Genomic DNA, 19,236 nt, shown 5'->3' on the forward strand with positions numbered 1-19,236 from the left:
GTGGAATGCAAACCTGTAACCTTTAGCTGCAGTGGGTGACTGGACCAGGGAAATGAACCGTGCAGAGAAACATGCAGTGTTTCAGAACTTCAATTTCCTCTAGGACAGCACACTTCAAACTGCAAGTGCACAAAGGAGCTAGTGTTAAGTAAGCTACTTGGTGCACACCGTTATGTTAAAACCTGAAATAGATGCTATGGGCAGTCTATAAACGGAGGCTGAGGTGATACCATACCCTGCAAAAAACAGGAGAGCATTGAGTACTGGGGCCGACCTGGTCCTCGCTCGCTCGGTCTGGGAATCAGATTTTTATTCTCCAAACCGCTTGAACTGAACTACCCAAGACACTGAAATTGTTCCTGTGTCCCTTTTCTCCCAGCTCGACAGGAGAGGACAATTTTCGGGTATTTGCTGTTTTAAGGAGTTTGTGGGGGGCTTTTTTTCTTGGCTAGGGCTCGAGCTCCATGTTGGACAGCCCCCCGGGAAGAATCACTGATGGTGAGATAAGGAACTCCAGAGAACTCCACTTGGGAGCTTTAATGGCAGAGCAATTTCACACAGCAAGCTGAAGACCTAAAATGCTACAATCCGTCTATTTATTGTTAGCAGTAATATGCTCTTTCACAGTTCAAGACATATAAAAGATTCTGTTGTGCTTTTCCTACTTACTCCAGAAGTACTGCATGTGATAAGATAAGGCCATTTATTTTGTAAAAACTGGGGTTTTGGCACACCGCTTTTGACAAGTTTACATGCCAGAGTTTTTGAGACCATTGACTCCGTCTATTATTAGTGTTGCTCACAAAAAGCATTCATTAGCTTCTTTGTACTCACAAGCCATGTTCGCCACCTAATTTATTTTTTTTTTCAAGAGCACTTTCCAAGGATGCTACAGTGGCAAATTGCTCCACAAGCAGCCATCTATTCCTTTGAAAAAACCCCTGGCAAAGAGACTTCCCAAAAGAAGATCTTCCTAAATTTTAGGTACAGACCACCAGGTGTTGCTGCAGAAGGGTCCGAGCATTTCAGAACTAGAGTTGAACTTCATAAATGCAGACTAAAATACTCTCAGGAAGCAGCCATGGTTTCAAAAGTGTCAGTGCACACAGGTGCAAAAGCACATATTATTCCTTTACTCTAAGTTCTCTGACAGACCATGAAGAGTATTTATCTGCAAAGGACAAGGAAAAAAAAAACATCCAGCAGCTCCTCTTCCAAAATAATTCCTCAGGAACAAGGAAGGCCCAGAGTGTCCACGCAATACCTGTTTCTAACACATCGTTTAAGTTTCCGCAAAATTAAACCCTATAATAACAGAAAGCAAAAGCTTTAACACACCATGAGAAGAAGGAAGATGTGTGAGGGCACGGCAAAGCCCTAGATCGCAGTTACGGCACTGATTCACACACCATTGCTATTGACAACATTAATCTTTTATGTGGATAGGAAAAGAACGACTCAGATCTCAGATGATGGAAAAGTGGATTTGCATGACACAAATCTGGTAGGTGCATTTTAATTCTCAGAGCTGGTGAAAGCATTGAGACAAGTAGTGGGGTGCCAAAAACAGCAATTTATTCTACAAAATGGTTTTATTGTAAATTGAGATGGTAGGTCAGCTGCAACAGAGCACTTCTGAAAGGATAAAATTAGAAAACATTTACATATACATTTTAAGGGAAAGTTCACAGTGTAATTTTTGCACTAACATTGGACTGCTTTCCCCCCACAGCAGAGCACAGGCTATCTTACTCCGGTTTGCATGACTGGAGCTTCAGGTGAGCGTTGAATTTCGAAGGAGCTGATACCCTTCCTCTTCGAGATGCCGTAGCTCCCAGACACTTATCACCCCTGCAATTTATCATTCAAAACCCAGATACTGTTTTTGGCAACTGTGCCTTAATTCCTGCTGTTTTTTTTCTAAAAGTTAATCTAATTAACTTCTTGAGCTATATTCCCATAGAAGAGACAGTAAAAAATTCACCCATTCTGGCTTTCGCTAGTAACTATTATTAGCATAAAGGTGTAAACTTTGTTCAGAAACCAACGCTGTTGCTAAATGCACCAAACTCCAGCTCTTCACACGCTGGAACATGTGGCTTACTCAGCGGTGAGGAAGCTGATATGCACCAGGTATGAGGCTAATGAAAGAGCTCCCATTTCTGTGCAAACTCCTGAAAATAGTTACAAAAATTCTCAGCTCTCTCATCTCTCAGTCATGACGAGCCCAGGGCTTGCTCACCAAAATTGTTTTCTCATCCTCATTCACCACCTTGAAGTTCAACACCTCCCAAGTTTTGGCTGAACAGAGCGTGCTCCTGGCCAGCACCCTTTCAAAACTCCCGTAGCCCGTCCCTCAACTGCCACTGCCCTCCTGGCACACGGGGCGAGAAACACGTCCACTTAGCGCGGCTGTCTTGACTCAGAGCTGACCTTAACAGAACTGAAGGGGCCTGTGAGAGAAGCCAAATTATCGTGTTAGAGACCCTGGTAACAGCGTATTAACAAATCTCCACCACAAGACAGGACGGGGAAAGGTACTGTTCTTGCAATCCACTTCTGCACATTCCTGGTAGCCAATTTCGACTGTTCGCCAAAAGACGGGCAGTACCTTAGCATGCTCTTCTACTTCCTCCTCGGATTTGCAGAATTTTATTTTTTCTTTTACACCATGGATATTAAACACAAACAGCACAATACCTGCTGTTAAAGCAACAAAGACCAAGACTAAATCAGAAATATTTGCTTAGTTCCAAACGTCTCGGTTGTACCGGTTCTAAACTAAAAAAGTGTGTACAACCCACAGAGAGATGACCAAAATCCTCCTCATGCTACAAGACCCCTCAGCATATAAAAGCAGGATGTTTGATGGATACAAAAAATGCAACATCTACTCCAGTGAAAAAGAGGGGAACATCTACTACTTTTATTTTAGAATATTAAAACCAACATAAAACATGTCACAAAGCTGTTGTTCTTGTACCATGAGGTCCATAACAAAGAAAAAGCTGTAAATCATTAATTAAACCATCACTATTTTTCAGGAGTTGCTGTTTCTACACATAACGTGAAGCGCAACATGTCTTAGGGATGTTTGTTTTGTTTTCCTGATTAGTCATTTGCATGGAAATGAAGAAGTCGGATGTAAAAATTCAGCAGTCATGTTCTGACAGCGTGGCAGGAGATATCAGATAAAGAGAGCCTGGGTGCAGCCTGACAGAAAGAAGTATTACAGCCTAAAGAGAAGCCTACGTTAGAGCCCCACACAGAGCAGAGGATGGAAACGCGTGCACCCAGACGAAGTCGGATCTGTCAATAATAGTGCCTCCACAAACTTTCGAAAACTTACCAGTGATGGAACAGAACAAGACACTGAACTTACCAATTTGGGCCAACATCTTCCAGAGTGTCCTTTGCAGACTGTATCTGTTTGAAAGCCCCAAGCATGTCCTGTAACTCAGAAAGGAGCTGTTCCAACCCCTGCATCTGGCAGAATTAAGAAGTCATCTGCCTGACTGTAATAGATTACAGATGCCAAGGCCACATTCATTAAGTTTACCAGCAGCCACACACTTGCAGCAGACTCTCGTGCAGCTCTGCCTTGTCACTTCCTTGTGAAAGTGACACTTCTAGATTTATTCTTGTCCCTTATCATCCTGTATATATGGCCTACAGGAAGCAGCCTGCAAGACTTTCTTCTGACCGATCTCAAATTGGCAATGGAATCTAATCCTACTGTAAACCTTTCTTTTTAATTTCTATTACAGGAACTGCACACCACTTATGTCTTGGGCAAACGGGAGACAAATGAGAGTTTCAGTCTCTGCCACTGACAAACTCACGACTGTCATGAGGCAGCTCTATAGCAGATAACCAATACACAGACAAATCGGGAAATTAACAACTGTGGAAATGTCACAGAGCTGGAATTCAAGGCACACATAGCAAAATTTGGCCTGCTAAATGGTCCCGTTGGCTTCTGGGCAACAAAAGCTAGTCTGCACAGCATTGTAAATGGCCACCGTCAACAGCAGACCCTTCTGACTGATGGGAGAAACTGAGAGCTGACAACAGCTTGTAGCCAAAAAAGCTTGGGAACCACTGACAGACGATTGAGAGCTCTGTATGCAGGCACTGAGTGTGCTGGATTAATAGACCAAGAAGATTAAAGCATAGCTACAACTCCTAGTCCAGATAAAACCTGAAGATTAAAGATCACGTTGTAGGTGTGTAAAACATGTTACCACTCCTTTCATTAGAAGTCAATCTAGAAATGTTTCCATTAGACAGGGCTGTGATTACAAACATGCAAAATGATATTTTAATTCTCAAGGAAAAGGTACTAGTGTACCAGAAAAAGAAGCAGGACTGTTGAAAGATTGTCTCATTTTATGGTACACACCTGCCAGAAAGCTTGGCAACATTAACACTGTGTTAATTTCATCTCTCAAATATTTAGTGCAGAAGCTCTGATTATTTAAAAACATAGAGATGTTCTCATCTCTCAAAGATACAGGATCATAGGTGTTTGTACACAACTGCAGAAATCTGGCTAAAATGAAAACTATCTGAAAAAAAGAAGAATGAAAAATAAGAAAATAAACAGAAAATGGGACACCACCTGTGTTTACTGAAGCTAAACTATGTCAAACTGATGTCAAACTGACTCGATAATGTATTTTTTGGAAAAGAAGGAAATGCCATGTATGATGAGAACTTCATTAAAATGTTTGAATAACATGACATATAGAGTCATTAGTGAAAACAAGGAGATGAATAGACGAATGGCAGCTAAGAGGCCGGCTGAAAAGAAGTAATTCATGTACTTGAAATAACAGGTTAAAGAATTTACCTGTGAAGTGCCACAAGGACTTGTTTTAGCAATGATCTCTGAGTGTTTCTGTAGAGACACAGGCTCAAAAAAATGCTGATGAAAAGGTTAAGATGTATCGTCAGCACAACACATAAAAACAGATGACTGAGAACTGGAATCCTAGGAACAGAACTAAAGTCACAGAAAATCCAACAGTATGAAATTAAAACCTCGACATTATATATGAGGGAGCTAGTAATGGACCTGAGCTATAATCTGGAAGCTAACTAGTTAAAACTGACTTTGGAGAAATCTCTCCATACTATTAGAATAAATTGAACAGCAAACTGAAAGGCCTACAGAACAACCAGACTATTGTAATACCTGATTTTTCATCAGATGTTTGTCAGTATCTATTTTAACCTCCCGGTTCTCAAGAAGTGTTTTTTGGTGTGTTTTTTCTTCTCTGTGCAGCTCCCCCTTAGCATGTCTGTGAAGTAAACTATGGTTAGATCTTTTCAGAGCATCTCACTTATCCAGACGGTGTTTCAGCTAGAAACATGTACTAGCTAGAACTGATAGGGCATACAGTAAGTGCACTGATCAGCAAGACAGCTCCTAATCTCAGGATCTAATTAAAAGAAGAGATTACAATAATCAGGGCAGTACAGTAGTGCATGCCATATGTAAACTGTTGATCTGACGCCATTAAGTGTTTTTACGCAAGAGCTAGAAGACGAGATGTTTCTTGAAACCATTTACAGAGACAGAAAGATGAGAGAAGTCATTTTCTTAAAAGACTCTCTACCTTTCTACATAACCGAGGTTCGCTGGCTCCAACAAGTTCCATGTTTCACGCAACAGCTGAACTCTTAGATAAGATTTATCTGGGGAGAATTTAAAACGGTAACTTTGCACCATTCTGGTACAGAATGGGCAAAGAGCTTCAGGAATGCAATCAGGTACAATATTCTGGCTACTGTTTATTCCTAACGACATGCAAGAAACTCCACGCATTTTCGGGACCTGTATTCTCCCCTTCCCCCCTCCCCCCAGCAATCTTGTTTTCCCTAGCCACCACAGTTTTTCAACTTTTGGTGTGATCATTTGAAGTCTGCTCTTTCAGAGAACAGAATGTTACCATTCACTACTTCAAAGGCCCCAGATTTAACTTGTTGCCTTTTTGAAGCTGCAGTGCAAAGGATAAACTTTATGTGCCTAATATAGCTTTCACATGGTTGAATAAGCAAACTAGATAAATGCCACTTTCCCCAGCCTCCAGCACTTTGAACTTTTCATTGTAGGAATCTCGCATTAGTGTTATATATAACACATAAAAGCAAATTTTCAGATAGTACTTAAAACTGAGGCTCATTTAACAATACGAGCAGTAACTGCTAAAAGATCTTGTTATACACTGAATTACGTTTATTCTCATAATAAAAATTAATGTGCAAACTTCACTAGATAGGACGTATTGAGATATTACACAACAGATTCACTGCCCTGCAATTTCTGGGTTTCACCCGTGCTCTGTAAAAGCACATGGCCAAACTATTAGTCCGCTAGTTCAACAGTGGTTTGCTCTGAAAGCACATGCTAGAGATGCTTGTGCCATTAATACATGGGCAAATCTGTTGGGGTTTTTTTTGGTTTTTTTTTTTTTTTTTACTAGAATAAAAGCAACAAGTGAATTCATAGTCCTCATACTCTCATGTAGGCAAGCCCCACAGAACATAATCAGATTATACTGAATAGACAGATGCGTGCATCCCTGAGGCACACATTCAAATTCAACCACTCTTTCCATGACAGTGTTCATGCATAATTTTTATGTGATGTTAATACCTTCTTTACGTTTTTGCTCTGTGCAAACTCAGGCTAAATTTTTCCCAAATTTCTCAGTGTAGGCAAGCCATTACGTGACCATTTCCCACCCTGCATAACAAAAAGCCCTCACTTTTTATTTTATAGTCTTTGGTCTCTAACAGCAGTACAAATGAACACCACCAAAAAAAAAATAATACAAGTTGAACATTAAATTCTTCTAAGTACTGCAAATTGCCAAAAAATATCCATAAAGTACTTTCATTTGTCATGTGGCAGCAACCTTCTAGTTTAAACTAATTCCAGAAAGCTATTTTTTATTCTTTTACCATGGCTACCCATAGCATTTCAGCCTTCACTTTCAGAAGCTCTGCAAGCATACCAACACAAACTTATGAAAAATATACATCAAAAAGACTACTCAAGCCAACCTCCCAAATTAGTAACAAAAAAAAAATAAATCTCCAAGGCCTTTTTGGTGGTACGTGTGAAAGAAATATCAAGAAAAGTGGCACGGTTTTCTGTATCTGCATACCAAAATATTCTAGTACAGTTCAAGGTTTTCTTGGTAGCACTACTGCATTAGATCCATAAAAGAGCTGAAAAGAAAAAAACAGAAACAAAAAACTATCTGTGCTTCCTCACACACGTGGACGCCTATTTACGGAATAGTGCCAAGTCCTACTACATGTCTTTGAAGAAAGAAAAGGGCACACGCCATGTTTTCAGAGAGAAAAGGGTGAATTTCAGAGATCATTTTAACTGATAGCACAGTGAAAACCATGCTCGGAAAAGAAATTATTTCTTCATTTCCTCCAAGACAAAACCAGGGCCTAACCAGGTATATTATGCCCCAAGAACTCCCAACAGCAACCAAACTTCAGTAGCTGAAGAATCCCTCCCCTCTGCTATCACCCCCAAGCTGTGCCTCCCACCTTATTGTGCACAAGCCTTTAATTTTTGTCACTTGGAAATGACAAACCCGTCTCCTCATTTTCAGAAACAAATGACTGTAACTGCGTATCACAATCATTAGGTTTGTGACAGCCAAATTTGGCTAAGTGCTAGTTTTAACTAGTTCGGCACAAAGCTTACCTGTCAACCGATTTGTTGTTTGAAGTATTCAGGTTTATTACAATACAATGACAGCTGTCCTTCTCTCACTTTTATTCCAGATTAGCAAGGAAGCGGTACACCTCAATGAAATCCACATTAGCTACAACAAATTAATTTTTCTGCATAAATCTCCCTGAAGCACGCTAGCCCCATTAACGCCCGAAGTACTGGAAGCCTGCGCTGACAAGCAACACCACGGAAAAACCTGCGTAAAGAGCAAAGGGGAGAGATCAAGGCAAAGTCACACATCGTGTACAATCTGAAGAGGAGAAAAGGCATTGCTAATCCAGACAGCACGGACCGCAGCCAGCTAGTCAAGGTGTCACAGACATATAAACAAGCAGCCACCTTTCAAACGGAAGCGGCTATAAAGAATCCTGAACAAGTTTAAGCAAAGCAGGAATGTGGTTGTGTCATCACCCTTTTAGCACTATGTGTACCCTTTATTTTCCTAATGACTCATTTATGCAGATAAACTTAAATGCCTAACAGGAGTTCTTCTTGGCCCCGAAAACTAAAAAATCCTTGTATTTATCCACAAATCATGTTATCAGGTGAGCAGCAACTTTACAGGCTTTCTAACTTTCTTCCCTTGTATGGCCAAACCCTGACTGGCAGAACCACATCCACAGCTCAGGCTGGGGATAAGGAGAGTTCTGTGAGGTTTTTTTAAGCCTCTAGCATCTTTACTAACGTTTCACAGAAACTTCTCTGAGTAGGTCTTTCTTAACAGGGGTATTTATGCACTTAAAAACACCCTAAGGTGCTGAGAGAAAACTGCAGAAACTGTCAGAACTGCAGAGCTCCAACTCCATGTAAATGCCTATCCCTAACATGGCATCAACTTGCCCCTTAAACCACCAGTTATTCCCAAACCCACTCGTGATTTCTAGGGCTCTTGGGTCTCCACGGGACATGACATCTTCATGCTTCCAATAGACTTAACACCGCCAAGTACGCACCCCAACTGCAGTTTTTCCATACAGCGTTCTTGGTAACATCCAAATACAAAATGCCGTATCAACTACCATCTGTAGCTAGATGTCTAACTAAGATCTTCTTCAGTATCCATAACTGTATTTCCACTAACAATAGCTCTCACTACAATTACTATGTTCATCTGTACTTTTGAATATAAAACATTACACACCATAAATGTTTATAATGTTATCACAGATGAGCTACCAAGCATCCCTTTATTAGAAAGCATCTCCTAATGCTCTGAAAAAAAACTGCTTTCATTCAGTCTTCTTGGGTAAAGCAAGCAAACAAATGTTGTGGTCAAATCACCTCAAAACAATATAGCGGAGTTCAAAGAAAAAAAAAAAGTGATGTAGAACAGCCTCCGCAGGCAGATGTACTAAGCAGACTGGGACAACACAGCTTGAAAAAGAAAAGAAACCCAAAGAGAGAAAACTCAGAACACAGAGATCTATAAAATTGCAAATGAGGTGGTGACTGGAAAAAGATTCTTCATTCTTTCTCATACTACAAAATCCAGGAGGCACTCAATGACATTACCATTCTTTGGGTTTAAAACAAAAAAAAAAAAAAACAAAACCGAGGAATTAATTTTTGCATAAGCTGTGGGATGCATTGCAAGGTATACTATAAAAGCTACAGGTATAAGCTGTCCAAAAGGCCAAGGCAAATCCATAGAAAACAAGTCCAACAGGCACTTTTAAGCATGATTGTCAGCACATCCCCTCGAGCTCGGGCCACCTCCAAACCCTTCACCACAGGTAGATGTTCTGAGGAATGATTCCTGCGCTGTTTATGTATGCTCTTCCACTTTCCCCCTAATGATTTACTCTAGCCACTGTCACAAACCACACACTGAGCTCAACACACTTTTTGCAGTCCTTATTATCCCATCATTCACATACTCTGATAAACATGATCACGTCAAATAATTATTTCCCCAGCTGTAAACTGGAATACATTAAAAACACGCTATCTACAAATAACGCACAGTTTAAGTCACTTCCTTAACTTGATTAAATGGAATGTAAGAATTAAATGAAATGCCGAGCGTTTACAATTCCTCTCTTCCCATCCGTATGCGCGAATGCCATTTTAATCAGGTTTGCAGTTTGTTTCCTACCACCACCATTTCATTTAGGCACCTTTTACAAAACAGCACCAGACATTTGTTTTCATCCAGTGAAACCATTAGAAGAATCAATTTGATCTCCAAGGCAAGTTAAGAGTAATGGACTCCTATATTTACTTAGCAATAAGTACACAATGATTTAATTAGATCTATATGCTGTAAACCGCATCTTTTGAGGCAACAGCAGCAGCAAACGAAGAGAGCGAGGCGTTTCAACTTCTTACATAAATCAATGTTTTCAGTATTTTTTTCCTGCTTATAACCAGTGAAACGCTAACCACCAACTTCCATATCGAAACACTACCGCAGGTAGAGGCACATCTCCCACCCGGTTTTGTTCCTGCAAACGCACACAACATTTTTTCAAAGAAACAAGCAATTAAGTTGCTGCCCCTTTTCAGCCACACGCAATTCCAAGATTGATGTCATATTTCAAGCGACAGACTGTGAACGCGCTCTGCAACCATAGCATTTAATTTAGAAGTCAGCACTTGACACGTCGAAGTATTTGGAATTCCTGAAGTCTGGCTGTCTGCACAGTTGCATAATTTGAGCAGGGATAACCTACTTATAACCGGGTGAGATAGAAGAATGTCAACAGACAATCCCCTCTACGTCAAGGAACATCTCCTTCCTCATCACGTGCCAGCAACAGCATCACTGCTTGTTCACAGTTTGACTTTCTTCTTGTTTAAGCTAGTGGATTACAATGCCTAAAAGGAGTGAAGTTACACATATCGCCAGATTGTCTCACAGAAAAACACTCAAATGTTCTCAAAGCCCATTGAAAAAGAAGTTTACCAGATGTAACAGACAATGCCAGGGAAAATGAAGCAACAAATACAAGCGCCAAGTATCCAAGACATTCTCCTTGTCAGTGACAAGTCACACAAACACCGTTCATCTCATAGCACAGGCATCACACTTCCATTCACAAGAAGGACATAAAAATAAAAGCCTCCTTCCAGCAAGTCATGGGATACGACCAAAAATAACGTCGGGAAGCTTGTTCAACTTCACACAGGGGGGGAAGCTGTATTTGCTTTTGATCCTCTTTGCGAACAGCTGACCAGACCCTCCTAAGAGCACACATTTGCTACAGACACCACAGAACGAAACCACCCCTTTTAAAAGTTGCCAGAGTTTATGATTAACCTCCTGTTGCAACAAACATGGCAAGGGTTCAGTTTCACTTGCTGACTACTTCTCTTACGTATTACAGAAGAAATACATAAGGACACTCCCCCCTCTCCAAACCTCACAGTCACAAGAGGAGGAATTCTCTCAGCCTGTAAACAAAACCAGCGCGAAACCTGTGTGGGAAAGCGAGCGCGATCCTCCCTCCTGACAAGTCAGCGTCCGTGCAACATCCACCTGGGGAGACTAAAGTAGGGCTGGAAATTCCCTTCCCCTGGAAAGGGGCTGCTTGGAGTGTTCGCACCAATTAAAGTTTTGGATTAAAAACAGCTGTTTAAATAGAAGTAGTCCCTAGGGAGAGACACTTACAGCATTGTAACTGGTGTCTGGTATAAACAGTTTTACATCAATGGAGGCATTTATACTGGTAGAGCTGTGTCTAAGCTAGCAGGTTAACACTTGTTCAGCTCTATCTCCCTAAATAGATGCACTTAAACCCAGGCAACGTCTCCAGGTGCATCACACCTTGGATCTGCGTTACACAGAGACGTCAAGCAGCGGTGAGAGACCTCAGCAGCAGAGGAAAAGCACATCGCACTTGAAATCCCCTAAAAGACTCCTAGACCCCAGCCTGCGACCTGCCTGCACAAAAGCTGTTCCTACTCAGTGTCACCTTGCAGGGTCCACGGAGCAGTGCCGCAGGCGTGCCCCACACATGACAAACAACACGTCACCTAGACTACAAAAACACGCAGCTAGAAGCCGGGAATCAACTCGGCAGGTGAACTGGGTGACCTCCACCTAAGTAAAAGCTAAGTATACTAGACACCCCAAGGATAAATAAAATAAAAATTAAAAAAGGGGAAAAGGAAAAGCCTTGTGTCAGGCAGAAGTACAGAGAGAAAGCAGGGACATACACATAAGTGGGAAACCTGAGAAATTCCCCACGTGGGTACAGCAAACCAAGGACCTCACATGAGGATAATTATGAAAGCAGAAGACTTCTAGAAACTTCAGAATAGATCCTGGGCTGGACAAATTATGTCTATGACTGGAAAAGAGAATCTGAACAAATTCTAGTCCTGTGGTTTCCAACCTGGGATCTGCAGATACTTAGGAAGTACGCAGACTACTTCTTTTTACTCTGGCAGACTTCTCAGCAAAGAAAAACCAAAAGTCAAAGCAAAAAACAAGGCAGGCTTAACCTGACCGTATCGCACTGCAGTATCAGCAGGGCACATGAAGAAAAAGGGTTGCAAGTCTCAGTCATGAAAGATGTAACAGGCAGCCATGAAGCGCAGCCAAGAAGAGATAAGAAATGGGTAAGAACGGGTGACCTCTCTGGCACGTGTAGCAAGGAAGTACTATGGTCTGGGGGCAGGCACCGAAACAGCTGCCGCTGGGTGTCTGTGGGAACACGTAAGACATGAAAGGACAAACAGTGGAAACCTTCTCCCTGGAAGCCCTTAGGAGAAATGCCTGCTTGCCTGCCCAAGGCTAGCAGTGAAATGCTGCCTGCACCTTTCCCGAGGTGTGCAAACACACACAAGGCAGGATGCACCCACCGGCTTTTGGCAGGGAGTCAGTGGGATAACCCTGGTGTGTGTGATATGTGTAGGAGACAGACTCTCTCTCATCAGTGGGCAGAACAACCTCCACAGCACAAACAGGAGATGGGCTGGAGGAGTTGTCCCTTAGGAGTTAGTAGAAAATGACTGCATGCCTATTTGGGTGGAAAAAAACCTCAGCAGCTTTTTGTAGGCAGGAAGAAGCCTTCTGGGGTGCACGTATTTAAGAGGCTGTGGTGGTCAAGCACGGAGGAATTCCCCAGCACACCTGTGTGTGGAAAGAAGTACAGCAGATTTTGGAAGGCCGCGGTACTCTTGCCCTGTGTGTACGAAAGGAGGCAATAGGCTCTTGGCAAGCAAGAGGCAGACTATACCCCCCCAGCATCTGCCAATGTTTATGTTTGTATATAGAAAAATAAACCCAAATACATGGAAGGAGAGCAGAGAAACATGCAACAGATCTTGGCAGATGAGCACTACGATATCCTCCTCGTGCGTGGCCATGGGTGCAAGCAGAGGGAGCACAGCAGACCCTGGCAGATGGGCAGTAAAGAATATGCAGAAAGGGGTGTTGTAGGGAAAAAAACCAACTACAACAAAGGGACAGCGAGCTTTGCGGGAATCCCTCTTTTCCTCCCATAAGCCTGCAGTGGATAAAGAGAGGCGGCAGGTATCCCGCTGGGATGCAGAAGGCAACACAACTCCCCCTTCCCCCTCCGCCCCCCCCTCCCTCCAGAAAACTACATGTTTGCGTGTGCCCGGGCAGCCCAGCGCACCCAGGGCCTTCCACGGCCAGCGCAGCTCCCTCGGGATCCGCGCAAACACCGCGCACAACGGGCCTGGGGCGGGATAAACACACACATACACCCTTCCACCACCACGCAGTGGCCCGGGATACCCGGGGGCGACACGACCCCGGGGCGGGGAGAAAGAGGGCGACGGACCGGGGGGTGCAGCACTCAAAGCCCTCCCGCCCCTGAGGGGAACCAACGGCCCTAACGGCCGGACCCCCCCCCGCCCCCGACCCGCCGCCACCGCCTCCTCCTCCTCATCAGGCCCGCGCTTACCTGCGGTCGGCTGGGCCCGGCGTGGGCGGGAGGCCGAGCCCCCCCCCCCTATCTGGGGCCGCGCCGGGGCCTTGCCTGGGCCATGACGGCGGGCGGGGAGGCGGCGGCGGAGGCGGACGATGAGGAGGAGGAGGAGGAAGAGGCCGCCGCCGCCTCCCCCCTGAGGTGAGGGGAAGGCGGGCGGGCGGGGGGGGGGCTGGGGGGGGCCGCGCGCGAGCCCCCCCGCGAGAGGTGGGGGCGCGCGCGCTGAGCGGCTCGCAGGGAGGGGCGGGGCGGAGGAGGCGGGGAAGGGGGGGGGGGGCGGGGGGGTGAGGGAAGAGGGAGGGGGGGGGGGATTCCCGGCGGTCCGAGCTACCGCGCGCGCCCCGCCGCGCCGCGCCGGGCACTTTGTTTGTGTCCCAGAATGCACCGCGGCGGCAGGGGGCGGGGCCGGCGGGGAGGGGAGGGGAGGGGAGGGGCGGGGCCGGGCGGAGGGGGGCGCATGCGCAGTGCGGGGCGGCGGGACGGCGGCGGGACCGGCAGTGCGTGGTCCTACCCACCCCCACCCCCCCTACCCCCCACCCCGGCCCCTTCCCCCCGGGACAGGGATGCGGCGGGACGGGCATCCTACCGAGCCGGGGGGGCATCCGGAGCATCCCACCCCCGCGATGCCCCGGAACGTGGCTCCCGGGGACAGCACCGTGCATCCCACGCCCCGCTGCCCCGGTGCGTGCACCCCCGGGACAGCACCGTGCATTCCACCCCCTCCGGTGCCCCGGTGTGTGTACACCCGGAGCCAGCACCGTGCACACCGTGCGCCCCCTCCCTCCCCCGGTAACACTCCCAGGACAGCACCGTGCATCCCACCCCCCCGCGGTGCCCCGGTGTGTGCACCCCCGGGGCCAGCACTGTGGATCCCACTCCCCGGTGCTCCGGTGCACACCCCAGACCAGAACCGTGCATCCCACCCGCCCAGCGCTCCGGTGCAATCACCCCCGGGGACAGCACCGTGCATCCCACCCCCCCGGCGCTGCAGGACGTGCAGCCCCGGCGACAACACCGTGTATTCCGGTGCTCCGACGACTACACCCCCGGTGCTCAGGACCGCGTATGTCCTCCTTCCCCGGTGCTCCAGTGCAACCCCGGGGCCAGCACCGTGCATCCCACCCCCCGGTGCCCCGGTGTTTGCAGCCCCAGAGCCGGCACCGTGCACATTCCGCCTCCCCCGGTGCATCCCCGGGGGCAGCACCATGCATCCCAGGCCCGGGGAGCCAGCACTGTACATTCCACCCCCCGGTGCTCCGGTACTTGCACCCCCGGAGCCAGCACCCTGCATCCTACGCCTCGGTGCTCCGGGACGTGCACCCCCGGTGCCCAGGACCGTGTATGCTCCCCTTCCCCGGTGCTCCAGTGCACCCCCGGGGCCAGGACCGTGCATCCCAACCCCTGATGCCCCGGTACCTGCCGCCCCGGTGCTCAGGACTGTGCATTCCACCCCCCCCCGGTGCCCCGGTGCATGCACCCCCGGTGCCCAGGACGGTGCAAACTGCTCTCCAGTTTTCATCCATCCCAATCAAGTTTAGACTTAAGAATCTCTAATTAATCTACCCCAGTAACTGGGTCCAAATCCGGGCTAACTGGGGTTAAGCACATCTTAATTTAACGCGGTTAGCGCAACCGTTTCCTCCGTGGCTTGTTTTACAGTGGGGTGGGCTTTTTTGTTGTTTTTTTTTGGGTGGTTTTTTTTTTTTTTTTTTTCACACGGAGCACTCGCTAAATTGAAGCAGGAAACAGATTGAAAGGCCACGGTCCAAAAATGTTCATCAGCAGTAAGAAAAATTTTAGAACCGGCCCCTTGGAAAACGCCATCGTAATTTTTTTACCACATTTTAGATGGGACCTGGGACAGTTTGAGATGTTTTCTTGGAAAATTGGGGAGAGAAATCTCCAGGGTTGGAATCTCTGCTGCTTAATTCTCCTTTCACTTCCTCTTACATTAGCTTTTTATTTGCGGGGAGCTGTATCGCAACCCTGGTGCACGACAGCCCCCCCCCCCGCAATCTCTTCTTCTGCAAAAAAGGGAAAAATTGCACCAATTTCGGCAGGTTGAGCATGTGCAGGGGTTGTTTCCACTTTAATAAGACTTTGATTAAGGAAGAATCTGCTCCTGGCGATCCGTGGCAACTCCTGAATCACAGCGGATTAATAAAAAAAATTAAGCTGCCATCCCTCACCTTCAAAATGCTGCTCCGAAAAGTGTGGAACTGGGGGTGTTTGATGGCGAAACTGTTGTAAATTGAGTGGTTTTAGTCAACCAACAGCCGTGTCCTGCTTGAGACTTGCTCTGAGCAGGTCATGGGCTTTGCACGGGAGGGAAATTGGGTCCAAACCACCCAAATTCACGTCTGGAAGATGGTAAAACTCAGTGTGGCCTCCGTCCTCGCCGTGCTTCGGCAAAATAACAAAATCCTCCAAGTAAAGCGTTGAAACTTCCTATGGACGGCCTGGAAATAAGCCCTAAAACTGCACAATGAAGCACCACCTTGACTTTTTTTTTAAGGAATTCATTCATTACACCTAAACACCCCAAGAATTAAGCACGGCCCCAGTGCCAGGTGAGCGGTAGGGCTGCAGGTTCCTGGCTGGGATGTCCTGGCATCCCGCGGGGTGCTTGGCCAGTGCAAATCAGTGTCCGGAGGTTGGATTTTCCCCTGAATTGCTGGCATTTTCCCGATGGGAAAGCAAGCTGCCTTGCAGATGGCGACAGGAGCTGGCCCGCACACGTGCATTGATTTCCCCCCAAAAAATCATGTCTTCGGTGATTCAAACCCATCCCTGCTAAAAGAAATAAGTGCCTTTTATTTCATCTCTTCCTCTTTCTCCCTTTTCCTTACAACTTCCCGTGACAGCACACCTGCCTCCTGGCCACCACCTCTGCGTGGCTTGCTAGGTTTCTAATTAACGGTGGGGCGTTTGGGTAGGTTTGGGATACGGAGCGCTCCGCACATCCCGCAGGGGAGCGCGCCAGCCTCCCCAGCCTGCCTCCGATACGAATTTCTTCCCACTCCAGCAGAAGCAGCTGTTTTATTAATAACAATTTATTAGACCTCCACACCTGAAGAGGTTCTCCAGCCATTCCCAGAGCCACGGCGGTTGCTGGAGTAAATCCGGGAGGGAGCTGTATTGATTTATGCCTGCTCGGGTTTCCTAAGCTACCGGGTCATCCTTTATTGCTGTCTGCTCCTGCTGCGGAGTTAGGAGTTTCTCAGCCAGAGGCGTTGCAATGAGTCGCCGAAATACCGGCTTCTGGTTCAGGGGGTTTGCTCCTACATGATTTTTACAGCATTGCGGCCTCAAATCGTGGACATAGATGGAGCAACACCGACATAAACCCTGAGTAACCCAGTGGTAAATCTGGTCTGTGCATCTATTGCTTATTTATAGGGACCTGTAGGGACCGGGGGAGTCCCTTGGTTGAACCGGCTGGAATTTGGTGGGTGTAAAACACCGGTGGGAAAATGAGGAGAAAGCTTTCAAAGGGTGACTCCTAGCACCCACCTTCGGCTTGTAAATCGGATACGAGCTGCCGGAGCCGGGGTTGCTTGGCAGAGCGGTCCTGCATCGCCTCTGGGGCTTGCTGCAAGGAAGGGGGTCCCGTCTGCAGCACGATGGATGCGGCAGGAGGCTGTGCCGTCCCCTGAAAGCCCTCCTCGTCTGCCTAAACAGAAATCATCGTTTCCCATTCCACCAGAAGACACTCAGCTACGTCTCCTGTCCATCCCTCGTGCCTGGCTTCTCGCTTTGATCCTCAAATCTCTCCCTTGCTCGCCCCAAGCAACCAGAACGTGCAATTCCTGCCTGGAGGCTGTTCCACCCTCTTTTCGCAGCCTGTGGGATAGTTTTTCCTTCGCTTCAGCGGCTCTCAGAGCAGATCCCGTGCTGCTATGAGCCCGCTTTCCTGCTCCTGGCAGGATGCATCCATTAACACGGAAAGCAAACGACACCTTCCCTGCACAGCCTTCCTCTCCCTGCCCTGCCCTCAGCACCTCCAGAGGGAAAACCCCTTTGCTCCCACCCTCGAGGACTCGCTGCCCACTCCTTAATTCCCCACCGGTGTTACAAGAGGCATCTCCCCTCCATTCGCCAGCTTGGGGTTCGGTTAATTCGCTTTAGCTCAATCCTGCTGATTTCTCTCTGTGGCAACCCCTAATTTTCTGGATTTGAGGTTTATGTCCACTCCTAGGAACCCAGAAAACTTTCCCAGACCCTGGTCCTCGGCAAGCACAATCCCGGGGGTTAAAGCATCCTGCTTGGTGGGAGAGGAGGCTGAAGTGGGCAGTTTCCTCCAAACAGGAGAGGATCCTGTTTTCTAAGATGCTCTGAATTGCAGCAGCTCCTCTGAAATGCCATTTTTCCAGGAGCTCTGGGAATCAGATCCCTTGCTTGGGCCACCGAGGATGAATTCAACCGCTATGGATTCAATCTGTGTGGAGAAAGAGGGATCTAAAAGGGGGATCTAAAAGATCAGAGGGGTTGTAAGACCGGGATGGATGAGCCGAGCAGAGGATAATGGCAGAAAAGGGACATTATGGTCCTAGGAGGAGTCAGGAAGGATGTTTCCATCAGGAATAAGGAAGGATTCATGGCTGGAGCACCAGGTGCTGTTGTGACCTTGCTGGGACACTGCGGTCACTTCTGTCAGGGGACAATAAATTCAGATTTATGCGGAGTATCCAGCAGTAACAGGAGAGTTTGGGTTTTGGGGTTTTTTTTTTAGGTTTTATGAGCTTTTTTTTAAAAAATATTATTTTATGAGCTAATTCTACAGATTTTGGCTTGCCACGTTTAGCAAAATGGGGCTGCAAGAGGGTACAGGAGGGGAGAGATAAACCATGGAGGGAGGAAAGCTGTTAAACTAAAGACCAGCATTAGCAGAGGGATGAGGGGGAGCAAATATCCAGGAATAACTTGGGTGGGAGATCAAGGAGAGTCCAGCCCTTGGAGGGAGGAGGATCAGGAACAAAAGAGCAAAGCACGGTTTCAACACGTACCTGGTGATGCTCATGCACGGGGGAGTGGCCTGTGGCATCCTGCATCCTCCAAAAGTGCCGTAGATGAGGGATCATGCAGAAAAAATATAATTGCCCCTGACTGGGGAGCAGCTCTATTCACAACGTGGCAGGGGGAGCGTCTGGCCAAGGGTTGACCCTAATCATTTCCCCCGCCATGGGACTAGAGAAACGCATCTCTCTGCCCGCTGGTCCCCGTTGTCTCTGGGGTACCATTGTGGGGACGGTGACGGAGAAGCTCCCGCAAGGTTTATTTTCTCACCCCACCATTGTTTTTTTTTAAAAAGTTGAATTGTGAGGGTTGCGCTGCTATGATTAATTAGGGACTTTTTCCTACCCATTAATATCCCAAAGCCTTTGGCATTGTTTGAAATGCCAATTATTCAACTCAAACCCAGCGACGGCAATGAAACGACAAAAAGGAAAGGTGGGGGAAAAGCCGGGGCAGGATTTGCCTTAATGAGCCAAAACCCAGGACCCGGCTGTTCGGGTGCCAAGGGAAGTCATCTAAAATGAATGTCACACCTGGTTATAAATAGGGTGGCAT

At 46.9% G+C, this 19,236-nt stretch overlaps 1 protein-coding gene across 9 annotated transcripts in view; it reads right to left on the bottom strand.

Moving 5' to 3' along the window:
* The window catches only part of ZBTB44 (zinc finger and BTB domain containing 44), a 47,505-nt gene extending 33,605 nt beyond the window's left edge, over positions 1-13,900 (bottom strand). For 7 of the 9 annotated variants that reach the window (XR_012583984.1, XR_012583983.1, XR_012583985.1 and 4 more), the window contains exon 1: positions 13,642-13,819. The gene's annotated coding sequence lies outside the window, so the exon portion shown is untranslated. Of the gene's footprint in view, positions 1-7,735; positions 7,987-13,641 lie in introns of those variants that run through there. The other 2 variants (XM_074560843.1, XM_074560839.1) reach the window with 2 other exon arrangements.
* Positions 13,901-19,236: the final 5,336 nt, after the last annotated feature.

The sequence above is a fragment of the Larus michahellis genome, chromosome 17 (assembly GCF_964199755.1).
Source record: "Larus michahellis chromosome 17, bLarMic1.1, whole genome shotgun sequence".
Lineage (NCBI taxonomy): Eukaryota > Metazoa > Chordata > Aves > Charadriiformes > Laridae > Larus > Larus michahellis.